Here is a 13,495-nt window from a genome sequence, read left to right on the forward strand (position 1 = left end):
TATATGCTGGCCACTGCCACTATCCACCGGAAACATTTAAAACAAGGGTACCAACTAAGGGTATCCAGGGGCTAGATTGAGTCACGGAAATGCTCAGACTAAGGAGCGTCAACATCTGTCAGTTATGACTTCGTTTTAATTCAGGTCTGAGTGACATTTGATGACAGATGCAGAAACACAGAGAAATCAATGCAGAGCTTTGGGTGAGGTAAAAAACCATCTTCGAATTCAGACTTGGGTAATAAGGCATGCTAGGGAAGTGTTTGATTCTATTTGATGGTGTGTGTGAAATGTAACATGTTTATATGAGGGCTGGAGACAAGAGGCCATTTTGTGGTCTGTGCTCCTTTTTCGTTTACCACCAGCCTCTGCTACAGACGGAGATGTGATTTTGGAAATTTGCCTTTTGGGCACTGATGTGTTTGCTGAGTCAAGTACTGAATTTTTAGAATGAAAATCATGAGTGTCGTGAGTTGAAAGTTAGGCAGCGGGAGCATTTCAATCATTTTTGGATCAAGAAGAAAATCAACTTTGACATTTCTCATAGTTACCTTTTCTTGTTTATAGATACATCCATTTTTACCTTAGCAACATAACACAAATGATTTGTAGAAGGTTTTGCAACTATGCAAAAATCACTGCCTATGATGCTGTGTTAATTTGTCACTGTCTGAGCATGGCTTTAGGCCTGGGAAGATTTGGTGATTTCAAAGTTTACAGTCTCCATGAATGAATGATTCCCAGAGATTCCTGGCATCTATACACTTGTGTTCTTCCACACTGTCAGGGTTCATCTTTGTGGCCAACAGCATAGTAGAGGTGATGGTATGTCACTTCCAAGATGATGTTATAAAAGTTTGCCTTCTATCCTGGGCATTCTTTATCTTTTCCTCTCTCGTGGATCCCTCATTCTGGGGAAATCCACTTGTGAGTAGACCTATGGAGAGGCCCATGTGGTAAGGAACTGGAGTCTCCTACCAGTAGCCATGTGTGTGGGCTTGGAAGAATATCCTACAGACCTAGTCATGCCGTGCTTGACTGCAGTCATCTAGCTAACTAACCCATAGTTAGTGGGTCACTAACCGTGAGATAATAAGTGTTGTTTGAAGTCAACAAGTTTGGGGCAATTAGTTATATAATAGTAGGTAACTAATACAAATTGATAACATTAAATTGGGTAGCTTATGTACCATTCATCCATCCATCCATGTGTCCACCCACCCAAGGACCTATCTACCCACTCCATCCATCCATCCATCCATCCATCCATCCATCCATCCATCCATCTTACTCTTCATGCTTTCAACAAATGTTTGAGGACCTACTCTGTCCTAAGCACTGTGCTGGTTATGAGGATGCTAAAGTGAATGCCATGTTTTTATTTTTGAAGGTGAGAGAGAGAGACAGAGTGTGAGTGGGGGAGGGACAGAGAGAGAGAGAGAGAGAGAGAGAGAGAGAGAGAGAGAGGGAGGGAGAGAGACACAGAATCCGAAGCAGGCTCCAGGCTCTGAGCTGTCAGCACAGAGCCCCACGTGAGGCTTGAACTCACGAACCGTGAGATCATGGCCTGAGCTGAAGTGGGATGCTTAACCAACCGAGCCAGCCAGGCACCCCTTTAATCCATGTTTTCGAGGAGCAAAATACCTACTTTTCTGTAGCAAAACTGTAGTTGAATGCTGCCTTGCCACTTTCCTAGGATTAAATTTGAATTTTAAAAGTAAATAAACATACAAAGTTTTTATTTTTCTGTATCTCTCCTTTTTTAGTGTTCTTTATGGCTAATTCAGAGCAGAGAACAATGCATAATAATTGAAATCACATGTGGTATACACTATGAAAATGGATTTTTAGGTGAGCTTAATGCAAGATGTATTTTTTGTCTCTAAGCAATCAGAGAATGAAAAACTGATTTGGGCCAAATCAATACATAATAGTAAATATTAATATTGATAGAGTACCTTCTCTATGCAGCTTCCGTAATAAGCAATTTATGTATTTCTTCCATTAATCTTCACAAGGAATTATAATTATTATCCCTACTTTATTGGAAATGAAACTAAGGTTTAGAACAGTTAATTAGCACAAAATCCAAAAGTCAATTAGAGTTGCAGGTGAGTTTCAAAGCCTTATCTTAAGATCGTTCTCTGCCATACATAAATATATCTATGTTTGTGTGCTGATAGAAAATACCTTGCTACATGTTTGAGGAGTTGATAGTTTTTCCAGGATACACCCAGTTGTAATGTTTGCTCTGTGTCATTGGAACCCTTTAAAGCATGGTTTGGCCAAATTTGCATCAAAATATGGGGACTGCAACAGTCAGAACTGTCTGTGTATCCATCTATATTTATTTGCTTTCTTATTTACTTTGAGTCAGAACTTTAAATGGGGTATCTTATCACATCCTGCGCAACCCAAAAGAACATTCTGGCACTGCCTTTATAAAGGTGCTGAAATACTGGATTGACTTTATCTCATTAAATTTCCATCACTCTTAGGAGGAGGAGCAGAGAGGAGTGAGCTAAGGTTTCTCCAGGTAGAGGAAAAGCCCTCTTACCTTCTTTCTTCAGGAAGCTGTATTCACATACTTAATAAATGCTGATTGTCAATAGTTGAGTGTAGGGTCACTTTTCTTCCTTTTGTTTTTTCTTCCTCTTCATTATCACTGTCATCAGCTGCGGCCTGTCTCAACCAATCCTAACCTTTCAGAGGAGGTCATAATGATTTTAACAGGACAACAAGAGATTTCAGGCTGAACAGAAACTTCAAATAAAATTTAGGGAACAAAATGGTTCTAGCCAAGTGAAGGTCACATGGTGCTGACTGCCCGGGAAGTTACATAATAGAAACTGAGTTAAAAGGAATACCTACTTTACTAATTCATTTACAAGTGAAATAGAAGAAGCAATAAATGTGTATATCAAGTGCATGTGACCTATACATAGGCTAGTGGAATGTTAGTGCGTCAGAAAATGTTTAAAATTGTCAGCAAGATTTCAGCTTTTGGTGACTATCTTTCTAAGGTATTTATATTCCCTGCTTCTTCTTGCAATAGTTAACAATTTGAATTTAAACCAATGGCATTGTGTCATAAATCTTTTACCGATCGCTCTTATACTTCTTTCTCTGCTGCTGGTGTGTGTGCTCTTTGTATCTGCTACCTTATGTCCCTGTCAGTTTCCCAAATGAGGGACAGGAACTGCTTTGCCGTGTGATGTGGCAGAATTAGGGAGTGATTTAACTGCATGGGTAGAGCACATGAGCCTTAGAAAGTCTCAAATACCTTCCCTTTCTTCCTCTAGAATCAGCCTTTTCCTGGCTCTTATCCCGCTCATCTCCTGGGTAGAGTCTTTTCCCATTTGCCCTTGGATTTCCTTCTCCTTCTTGCTGGGTGTAGCACGATAATTGAATGTGCCTAGAGAAAACTTTATTGAGCTGGGAGCACAGCTGGGTAAGAAACCATTCCTTGTCCTTGGTCATTTGGTCATTTGGTATAGGGATGAAAGGAAGCTAGAGTAGGGCGTACAGCTGCTCAAAGCCCAAGGAAACATATCCGGCAAGAAGCTGGGATGGTTTCCTTCCAGGAGGATGCACGAAGGCATTTGTGTCTTATGGAAGAGACTGTATGCCTGAGACTCTCGTTCATGAATCTTTGTGGATGATGACAGGGCTTCGGCGAGTAGTCTGATTGTTCATGGTTTGGTTTCTTTGAATTGCATAAAAACATGTGCTTAACTTGGATACACATTTTATTTTCTCCCCGGGTAAAGGGTGTCAGATAGTGACTTTGTTGGCCGCTAGTTCAGAATGACTGCCTGGGACTACCGAAAGAAATTTTAGAAGGAGAATGCCGAGTGAGGCCCCAAGTGCCTCAGGGAACATTTCAAGCTGGATCCTTTTGAAATGAGATGGTCTCCTGAAACGATGATGAGTTAGGAGAAGTGCTAAGATCTGTATTCCTCAGGTTCTACATCATTTAAAAACATAAGCCACAGACAGGCCTTTAAGGAATGAAGCACAATTCTACATTGGACTCCACCTTCTTCAAGGCTCTGAGGCCTAGTGGGCCTTCTAAATAATGATTCATAAGAGTTCATAGTTGAGGGCATTATATTTAACAGAACTGATATCTGTAATTCTAGAATGCAACTGATCTTGAAGCACTTTTGTGGCAGGTATTCATTACATTTTGATGATTCTCTTGGTGGCAAAGCCATGACCATTGGAACTCATTATGTCTGGTAGCTCTTGTTATCAATATGCTGTGTAACAAATTGCCCCCAAACACTCACGGCCTACAAGGATGTCCTTCCCTCAGTCACAAGTTTGTTGGGTGGCTTTATGTCGGCTGTGGGTTGTTTGGTCTTGACTCCAGAGTATGAGGTTAGAGTGGGGTTGAGGTTGAGTTTGTTCTATTTCCTCTTTCTTCTCTGAGTAGCGGCTCCTCTGACGTACTCTTCTCATGGTAAATCACCAGAGCGTAAGAGGCCAAGCCACACTGCAAAAGTCTCTGCTTGTGTCATGTTATGCCTGGTAACATTCTATTGGCCAAAGCAGATTGCATGGCAAAAACTGACATTAATGGTGCAGGCAAGTGTACTCTGTCTATATTGGAAAAAACTGCAGAGTTCTATGACAAAGAGCATGGGCATATAATTTTAAAACAGAGACAACATGGATCAGGAGCAGTGGTTTGGTCTACCATACTGTATGAAGCTTTCCTGGTTCTTCCCTCCTCCCCTCTTCCTTCCTCCCTCTGTTTTCTTTCCTTCTCTTCTCTCTTGTCTCCTCTCTCCTCTTCTCTTCTTCCCTTTCCTTCCCATCCCTCCCCATCCCTCCCCTTCCCTTCCCATCCCTCCTCATCCCATCCCATCCCATCCCTCCTCATCCCATCCCTCCTCATCCCATCCCATCCCATCCCATCCCATCCCATCCCATCCCATCCCATCCCATCCCATCCCATCTACATAATGTAAAAAATGCCATTTCTACCATTTCTAAATGTACAGCTCCTTCTTTGGCACTAACTACATGCTCATGGTGGTGCAACCATCACCATTGTCCATCCCCAGAACTTTTTCAGCTTTCTAAACTGAAACTCTGTACTCACTAAACACTAACTCCCTATTCCCCCTCCCCGAGCCCCTGGTAACTGCCATTGTAATCTGTGTGTCTATGAACTTGACTATCCTAGGTACCTCTTTGAGTAGAATTGTACCATAGTTATCCTCTTGTAACTGGTTAATTTCACTTAGCATGTCTTCAGGATTCATCCTTGTTGTAGCATGGGTCAGTTGCTTTCATTTTAAGGTTTATATATATGTTCCGTTATATGTATATACTACATTTCATTTATCTGTTCATCCATTGATGGATACTTGGGTTATTTCTACTGTCCTGATTGTTCATTGCTGAATTTTCACCTTCCCTATTGGCTGGGACAATCTGACTTTGTTTAATAATCTTTTCCATCCCTGCTCCTGGGTCTAACCTTGTCCATTTATTTATTCATTAATTTAACAAATACTTGTTAAGCATCTACTGTGTGCCAGCAGCTGTTGTAAAGGACCCTGAAGTCACTCAGTACTTAGAATTGTGCTGTCCTATTTGTAGCCAATGGTTACATGTGGCTATTGAAATAGAACTTAATTAAAGTGAAATAAAAATTAAAAATGCAGTTCCTCAATTGCAGTGGCTGTATTTCAGGTGATGAATAGTGACATGTGGCTGGTGGCTATTGTATTAGTGCTGACTTAGTATAGGGAAAGCCATGTAGCCGTGATTCAGTGAAAACCCTTTCTGGAAAATCCTCTTAAACCGCAAGACTATGAAGGGGTCACCTTGCGAGTGCAAGCTTGCCACAGTTAATTTGACCAGGTTTGAACAAGCCAGCCAATGAGAGCTATTTCTCAACACTTAGGGAGGGTAAATCGAACAAGTGACTGAGTTTTTCTAGGTCATTGACAATTTGACCCTCCAGGAGGCATTTGGCAGTGCCTGGAGGTAGTTCTGATTGTCATAGCTTGGGCGACAGGGAGGTGTTACTGGCATCTCGTCGACTGGGTAGAGGCCAGGGGTGCTACTAAACACTCTGCATTGCACAGCATCGTCCTTCTGACCCCAAATAAAGACCCATATCGTCCCAAATGCTAATTATTTGAAGCTTGAGATTCTTCCTGCTCCTGGTAAAGTCATGATAGTTAAGGGCTGGGAACGGAGAGCTGTGGCCTCCAGTATTCAGAAGAAGCCAGTGGACAGTGAGAGAAAATACGGTACAGAGATGGAGAGATTCCTGGTGGGCTTCCAGTCTCTAGTTCCCTTGTCCCGGAGACCTGCCTCTTTGCTTCCCGTGGGTTTTAAGAAGGACCTCAGTATTGGAAAACTTTACTCTTTCGCTTGAAATATTTTGAATTGGGATTAGCCTTTTGCTAAATATTCCTAGTACAACAAGGTATTTAGCAATTCCTTCTTTTAGTTATGTGCGGTGTCGAGTGGGTATTACATTCAAGGCAGTCCTATGGCATGTCTGACACATGTGAGTCATGTTTTGGCAGCAAGCTCACTGAGATGTTAGGACTGAAATCCAAATAAACCATTACATTCCCTGTGAATCAAACACACGAGCATTGGGGCCTCATCATATTTTACTGGTGGCCTCTTGGCTGGTGCTGATCTTAGTCCTACGTGGTTTTAGTGGAAACCAAAGGGCTTCAGTAAAATGCCTTTTCAAAATCTTACCACAGCATGCAGAGGCAGCATGTGAAGGCTCTCTGTACTACATCACCGGTATGGGCGGAGAGCCCTAAATTTATGTGCTGTCACTCTTAAAGAAGAGTGAATTTTAATCAGTTGGAAACTGTATGAATTACATGGGATTCTCTCTCTCTCAAAACTAAATAAACATTAAAAAAAAAAGAAGAAAGCTCTTGAAATTCTTTCTAGACATCTCATAAAAAAAAGAAAGAAAACGTTTTTCTTCAAACAAGGATATCCATATTTATTTATTTTTATTTGAAGTGAAAAAGGAATAGAGATGAGTAAAAAAAAAAATCAAACAGTAGAAAGGGGATAGAGTGAAAAGCCTCTGATGCCCTGACTTCTCCCGTTCTCCCAGCTGCAACCATGGTTGCATGGCTTCTTATTCTAGAAATTGTTTATACTCTATAAGCATATTCCTTTTCCTCTTCCATTGTCCTCCCTCCTTTAAAAAATATGTACAAGAAAATACATAGAACAGAATGTGTACATGTGTATATTGTATATTTGTATATTGCATATTTATGTACATATACACACTTACTGCATGTATTTTTTGATGATATGTGTGTGTCAGTTTCTGCTCCTTATGATTTACAACTAATAGCTGCAACCCTATTTTGGAGTTCTTTTTATATTAGTGCTGAGATTGGCTTCATGATTCTCAGCGACTTGGAGCTTGCCTTCTTGTCAGTGTTCCATACATAATTTATTTAACTGGTCCCCTGCTGATGAACATTAAGGTTTTTTCCAGCCTTTTGTTTTTACAAATCATGCTGCAGTGAGTAAGATATCCTTGTACCTTGATCTTTATGTGCCTATAATTGTATTTATAAAATAAAATCCCAATAGTTTTCTGGTTCAGAAGGTAGACACCTTTTACGTTTTTGTTCTATATTGCCAAATTACCCTTCTGAAAAGATGTGCCATTTTCTACTTTGACCAGTTGCGTATGGACATCCCTAAAATTTCATCCCTTTATTTCCTTCCCAGTTCTCTCTCCAACTTCCCTTCCTGCCCCCAGACCCAGACTAGCAGTTGGGACCCCTTCAGATGAAGGGTTTACAATGAGTGAAGTATGTAGAATACATATTGCGGTAGCATTCTTGAAAGACGCAAACCTTTCCCCTGTGTGAGCACTGAGAATTTCCTCCCGGGTATGGGTTTGGTCCCCCTTTAGGTGGTGGCCCAGCCTCATCCTTGTGAGTTCCCCTTCCTCATCCTTTTTCCTCCCTTCATTCCCTGGGAGGCTTTTAAGAGCTGGTCCTCAATATCTGTTCACTTGTCTTGGGTGCTTGCCAGCACTTAAAGATAGGCAAGGTTGGACCCCTGCATTCTTGCCATTTCAGAAGAAGTGGTATCTGTTTGCATGTCAAGCGATGGTTTCCAGATGACTGCTTCAGTCTGGCATTTCCATTAACGCTTTCAATCGGGAGATGGTTTCTCTAGCTAAACTGGCAGGGGACCCAGGTTTCCATCCCATGTGCTCCTGTAACTTTCCCAGCCTTTGACCCCAATTGGGGTAACCTGTAACTTGATTCCGTGTTCTGTGGAGTTTAACTGGGATGCTTAAAGAAAAAGCTTTCGCCATGACATTGCTGGCAAACCCTGTCTTGTCCCCTTCTATTTTTGAGCAGGAAATGATCTTCTGGGCCCTTCCTTGCTCTCTCTTCCCAACACTTTATAATAGTCTTAAACCCACAGCACAGTTGAAAGAATTTTATCGTGAACACCCGTATGCCCGCTGATAGGTTCTGCCATAAACATTTTACTCTACTTGATTTCTTGTGTAGCTGCCCCTCTGTTCATCATTTGGGGCTCTTTTAGTGATTCCTTTCTAGTACTTGAGAGGCATCGCAGAAAGGCTTTTTTAGGAGTGGGAGCTACAGGGCCGACTGCTTGGGTTGCAATCCTGGCCTTGCTTTTTACTAACCCTGAGACAGACCTTGGGCAAGCTACTAAACCTCTCTGTGCCTCAGTGTACTCCACCATGAGATGGAAATAATATAGTAGTGCTGACTTCACGAAGTTTTGTTGAGATTAATTGAATCCGTACATGTACAGCATTTAGGACAGAGGCTACAGCACATTAAGCCCTTAGTACCTGCCATAAAGTGCCAAATCCATTTCAATGTCACGGATCTTTAAAAATACTTTTAAAAGTAACAGATTGCATGGATTTTAGGGAGAAGCAACTGTGTGTCTGGTATGTGCCAGTTGATGTATATTGCCTCATTTAATACTCAAAACAACCTAAGCAGATTCTCCCCATTTGCCGAAGAGTAAACTGAGGCCGCGTGTGTGCCAACAGTGGGACTTCATCACAGATCTCTCCTAGCTCGGTGGTCATAACCTCCTGCCTTGCCCTTTCTCTTTTAACCACAAGACGGAGAAATTCCAGGGTTGTGTCAGGTGGTAGAGATTTCTGTGGTTGGCAGAAAACCTTCACGGAACTCTGGGAAACAGGTGTCAGCACCCAGCCTTTTATCCCTTTGGTGTGACCTTGAGCTGTTGAAGGTCAGTCTTGCAGAAGAAAGAACACTCTTTTTTTTTTTTTTTTTATCTTGTTAAAATACTTTCCTTGACATAGGCGTTGCCAATTCCTGGTCCTCTTGCTGTCTGGAGTTCTGGCTGACCTCAGTGCACGGGAATCACCTTGGGGTTTTCTGGCATTGCCGTCATATGTCAACTCTTAAACCTCCGATGCTAGAAATTTCTCCTAGTCTGCTGTCCAGAATCGTTTGTGGAAATCAGCATGACTACCGACTTTTTCACAGGCCTGGGTGTTTTGAGGAGAAGCCTTGTCCCAGTTGGTCACTTTCGCTTGGAAGTTGTGGTCGTGATAGCATCTGTGTCTCTGAGAAGTAGTCCTCAGTGAGCTATGTTATGCACATACCTCAGAAATCAAATAAGAGGTTGAAATAAATCCCTCAGCTTTTCTTTTCTCCCTGGAGCTCCTGCCTCAACTCAGATTCAGTCCTTTCCCCTTTTGCATGAATTCCGGGCGGCCTATGTGTCTTTAACTGCCCTGCATATTTGCTAATTTGCCTTTCCAATTGAGAGGCGGTAGTTTTTAATGACATCATTTTGCTTTATTGTATTTGCTTTTGGAGTTACCTTATTCTTCTGTCAGCTGATTCTATACGTCTATTTACAGAGGTGATATAAAGTTTCCATTGAAAAGACATTTGATTACATACAGAAAAACTGCTTTTGAATTTTTTTTAATGTTTATTTTTGAAAGAGAGCAACAGCACATGAGTGGGGGAGGGGCAGAGAGAGAGAGGGAGAGAGAGAGAGAGAGAGAGAGAGAGAGAGAGAGAGAGAATCCGAAGCAGGTTCCAGGCTCTGAGGTGTCAGCACAGAGACCGACTTGGGGCTCGAACTCAGACCACGAGATCATGACCTCAGCAGAAGTCAGACGCTTAACTGAGCCAATCAGGCACCCCTGCCTTTTTTTTTTTTTTTTTAAGCTAAAATGGAATTGTAGAACGAATGGTTCTCAGATGTGGCAAAAGTCACATGCGATGGAAATAATCGAGCCTTTTTTAAAACACTAAAGGATCCTCGGGGTTGTCTGTCAAGTTTCTACTGACAGTGGATGGTCTGGGCAGAGGGAACGTTTTCAGGTAGTTGCTTCTGTGTTGAAGAGGCTTGAAAAGTCATTTACACCCTGCATCTGTTTCTCGGCTAAGAAAAATGGATGCAGTAGGTTCTGGCCTCTTTGCAAGGTTTTAGAGCAAGGCTAATTATACCTTGGGGCTTTGGCCAAACATGTTTGCTTTCATGAAACTGTCCTTGGTATGTATCATCAGTACCCCGAAGAGGTGAGTCAAATGCACATGTTTCCAACTTCTCATTGAAAGTCTTTGCTTTTTTTTTTTTTTTAAATGTGGCTGCACATTCAAGAAATGGTACTGTATGTCTTTTAGACTTTGTGGGGGTGCCTTCAGAAGTCAGGAACGTCAAAAAGGGGCATTCTTAGGGAGTGCCTCCAGGATAAGCCTGAGGATCTGCATGATTCTAAGGGGTTCTGTTTAGGGAGATACAGGTGTGTATTGGCTCAAAAAACTCTGAGCTGAGTTAGTACTACATAGCTTCAAGTTTGGAAAGGAGGGAAGGTAAGGGCAAGATCCTTACCTTGGAAGGAGAGCCAGTTACATACACACTGGTAAGTAGTTGGCAATTCATGGAGCCCTGAGAATGGATGGGAGCAAATGATTGAGTGGGGTGGGGGAGACCGAGAGATTTGTAGAAGTCTAAAAAGCAACTCCTTTCCTTGTATCTCTTGGTAAGAAAGGAGCCAGTGATTCCTGCTCCTCTGAGGAGTTCTCTTTGATTCACTCCCCGACACAGGGATATGAGGCCCTTTTGGCCTCATGTCAAGATGAGCTTCTCCTCTCTTCCCTTTTCCTTTCCTTTGTTCCTGCTTCTAACATCTGATTCTGATAACAGTATGGAAGTGACTTCCCTCAACAGGGGCTGAGGTATCAGCAAGTCAATGGTGTGTCTTCTCCCAAGTCCTGATGGTTTTTAGGTTTCCCTGTGGGTTTGTGGCCCTAAGGTAATGACTGAGGGCAGAGATAACCCTGTAGTGAAAGCCCACCCACACGGGCAGGGTGGTTATTGGGTTAATGGGTGAAGATGATACTTGTTTCTCAGTCTGCAGGATGGTACGTCATGGCTGCCTTGCAGAGATGTGATGTGATAAGGTCCTTCTCTTAGAAGGACCAGACTCAAGGAGTGCTTATGTGTCAACATTCAGGAATCTCACTGCCTTTTATTGGAAGCCTGGCTTAGCCACTTTACCAGCCTGTGGTCTCGGACCAGGTGCTTAAGTTTTATGGGCTATGTTTGTCTAATATATAAAAAAATGTTGACCTTTGTCAAGAGATTTTCCTAAATACTTACCGTATGCCTGGTGCTGTGCCCAATCTTGAGATAAACAGGTGAAAAAAGCAGGCAGAGCTCTCTGCCTTTAAGGAATATTTCCCCTCTCTCTTTAAGGATCGTTGTGAGATTTAAATCAAGTAGTACATGCAAGAAGGCTTGGTGCAGGCTCCTCTCACAAGATAATAATTATGGAAAAGTTAGGAAATGCCCATTCATTGGGCATACATTGGATTGTCATTATTTAACTCTCAGAACAAACTACTTCATTGTTTTATACATAGTATTTTCAAAAAATAACCATAATAGTCTTTTAAAACTGTTTTTTAAGCCTGCTCATGAGATGAAACCTGATTTCTCTGCTCATTGTGGTATGACTTTTTTTTTTTTTTTTTAAATTTTTTTTTTCAACGTTTATTTATTTTTGGGACAGAGAGAGACAGAGCACGAACGGGGGAGGGGCAGAGAGAGAGGGAGACACAGAATCGGAAACAGGCTCCAGGCTCTGAGCCATCAGCCCAGAGCCTGATGCGGGGCTCGAACTCACGGACCGCGAGATCGTGACCTGGCTGAAGTCGGACGCTTAACCAACTGTGCCACCCAGGCGCCCCTTGTGGTATGACTTTTTAATCGACATTTTGATGTAACAGAGCTCATCTTCCTCAACAACTGAGCTGGAAAGTATATTGGGTGTGTGTGTGTGTGTGTGTGTGTGCGCGCGCGTGTGTGTGTGTGCGTATGTGTAAAGATCCTGGAAGAACTTGAAGATACTTGACTGATAGAGTTCACTGTCCATGAGAACAAACAAGCTAAAAATGCTTACTTCTTATCCTGAAACTACTGATAGGAGAAAGCTAGTAGAAGAAAAACAACCTCTTGATGAGTATCATGCCAAGGCAAATCATGGAAACCGTCCCAGTTGGAAAAATAATCTTTTCCAAATAATTCAGCTGATGGCTCAGGTGGTTCCCAAGCTTTTAGCTCCAACCCAGTAATTTGATGTAAGCTTCTTTCTTCTCAGCACAATAGAACATTCATGGTGTTTATCAGGCAGAAACTTTATTAAGGGAAGCCTGACAGGAAGGTCTGGAGCAGGAGGAATGGAGTCTGTCTTTATAGGAAAGCGTGTTTTTTGAAACAACGTAAAATGACACGAATGGATATAGTTCTGTATTATCGGTTTCGTTCCTCGCTGTATTGGAAACGAGGATACCTGTTCTCCAGAGTGCCTTTTGAGACACTGTCTGTACACGAGTCCTTCCTTATCTCGTTGGTATCTACAAAAGGGTTGGTTCCATCTTAATACTATTTCCCAAGATAGCTAGGATCGCATGTATACGGAGGTATTTCTGCTGTGTTAGCCAGACGCGTAGGATGCACAAATTATTTTCACAGGGCTCTTTTTGTCTTACATATATATATTTTGTTAATTGACAGAAGGAATCTTCAAGATCCAAGTCGTCCATTCAGTGCTGACAGTTCACTTATGCATGTTCACTGTTGCTTAAGGAACTTGAGGTAAAATTGTAAAATTAACAATAGCAGAATGGATGGGGTGGGATGAATACCTGAATGAATTCAAAGACGAAAGGGTAGATATGCGCTGGGTAAGCAGTACCAAGCTCAAGATGACTTTTATTTCTGTAGGTTTGTGTGGAATATTTTTTTTTTGACTGTACAGAGACCAGTTTCCTGTTTGTTTGTCCTACTTCTGATTCATCTCAGCAAGTGGAAATAGCCTGATTCAGGGATGTACCAGAGAGAAACAGAGATATCCCCACCCCTCCTTGTCTCAAAGCATGGTGTCATGGAGTTTCAAAAGGTTATTCTGGGGTTTCATTTATTTCAA

General features: G+C 42.0%; 1 protein-coding gene across 15 annotated transcripts in view; it reads left to right on the plus strand.

Moving 5' to 3' along the window:
* MAGI1 (membrane associated guanylate kinase, WW and PDZ domain containing 1) overlaps positions 1–13,495 on the plus strand; it is a 642,539-nt gene that overhangs the window by 55,813 nt on the left and 573,231 nt on the right. The gene's annotated exons all lie outside the window — the stretch shown is intronic.

This window comes from Puma concolor, chromosome A2 (assembly GCF_028749965.1).
Source record: "Puma concolor isolate L17-30 chromosome A2, mPumCon1.1.hap2, whole genome shotgun sequence".
In the NCBI taxonomy this organism is placed as follows: Eukaryota; Metazoa; Chordata; class Mammalia; order Carnivora; family Felidae; genus Puma; species Puma concolor.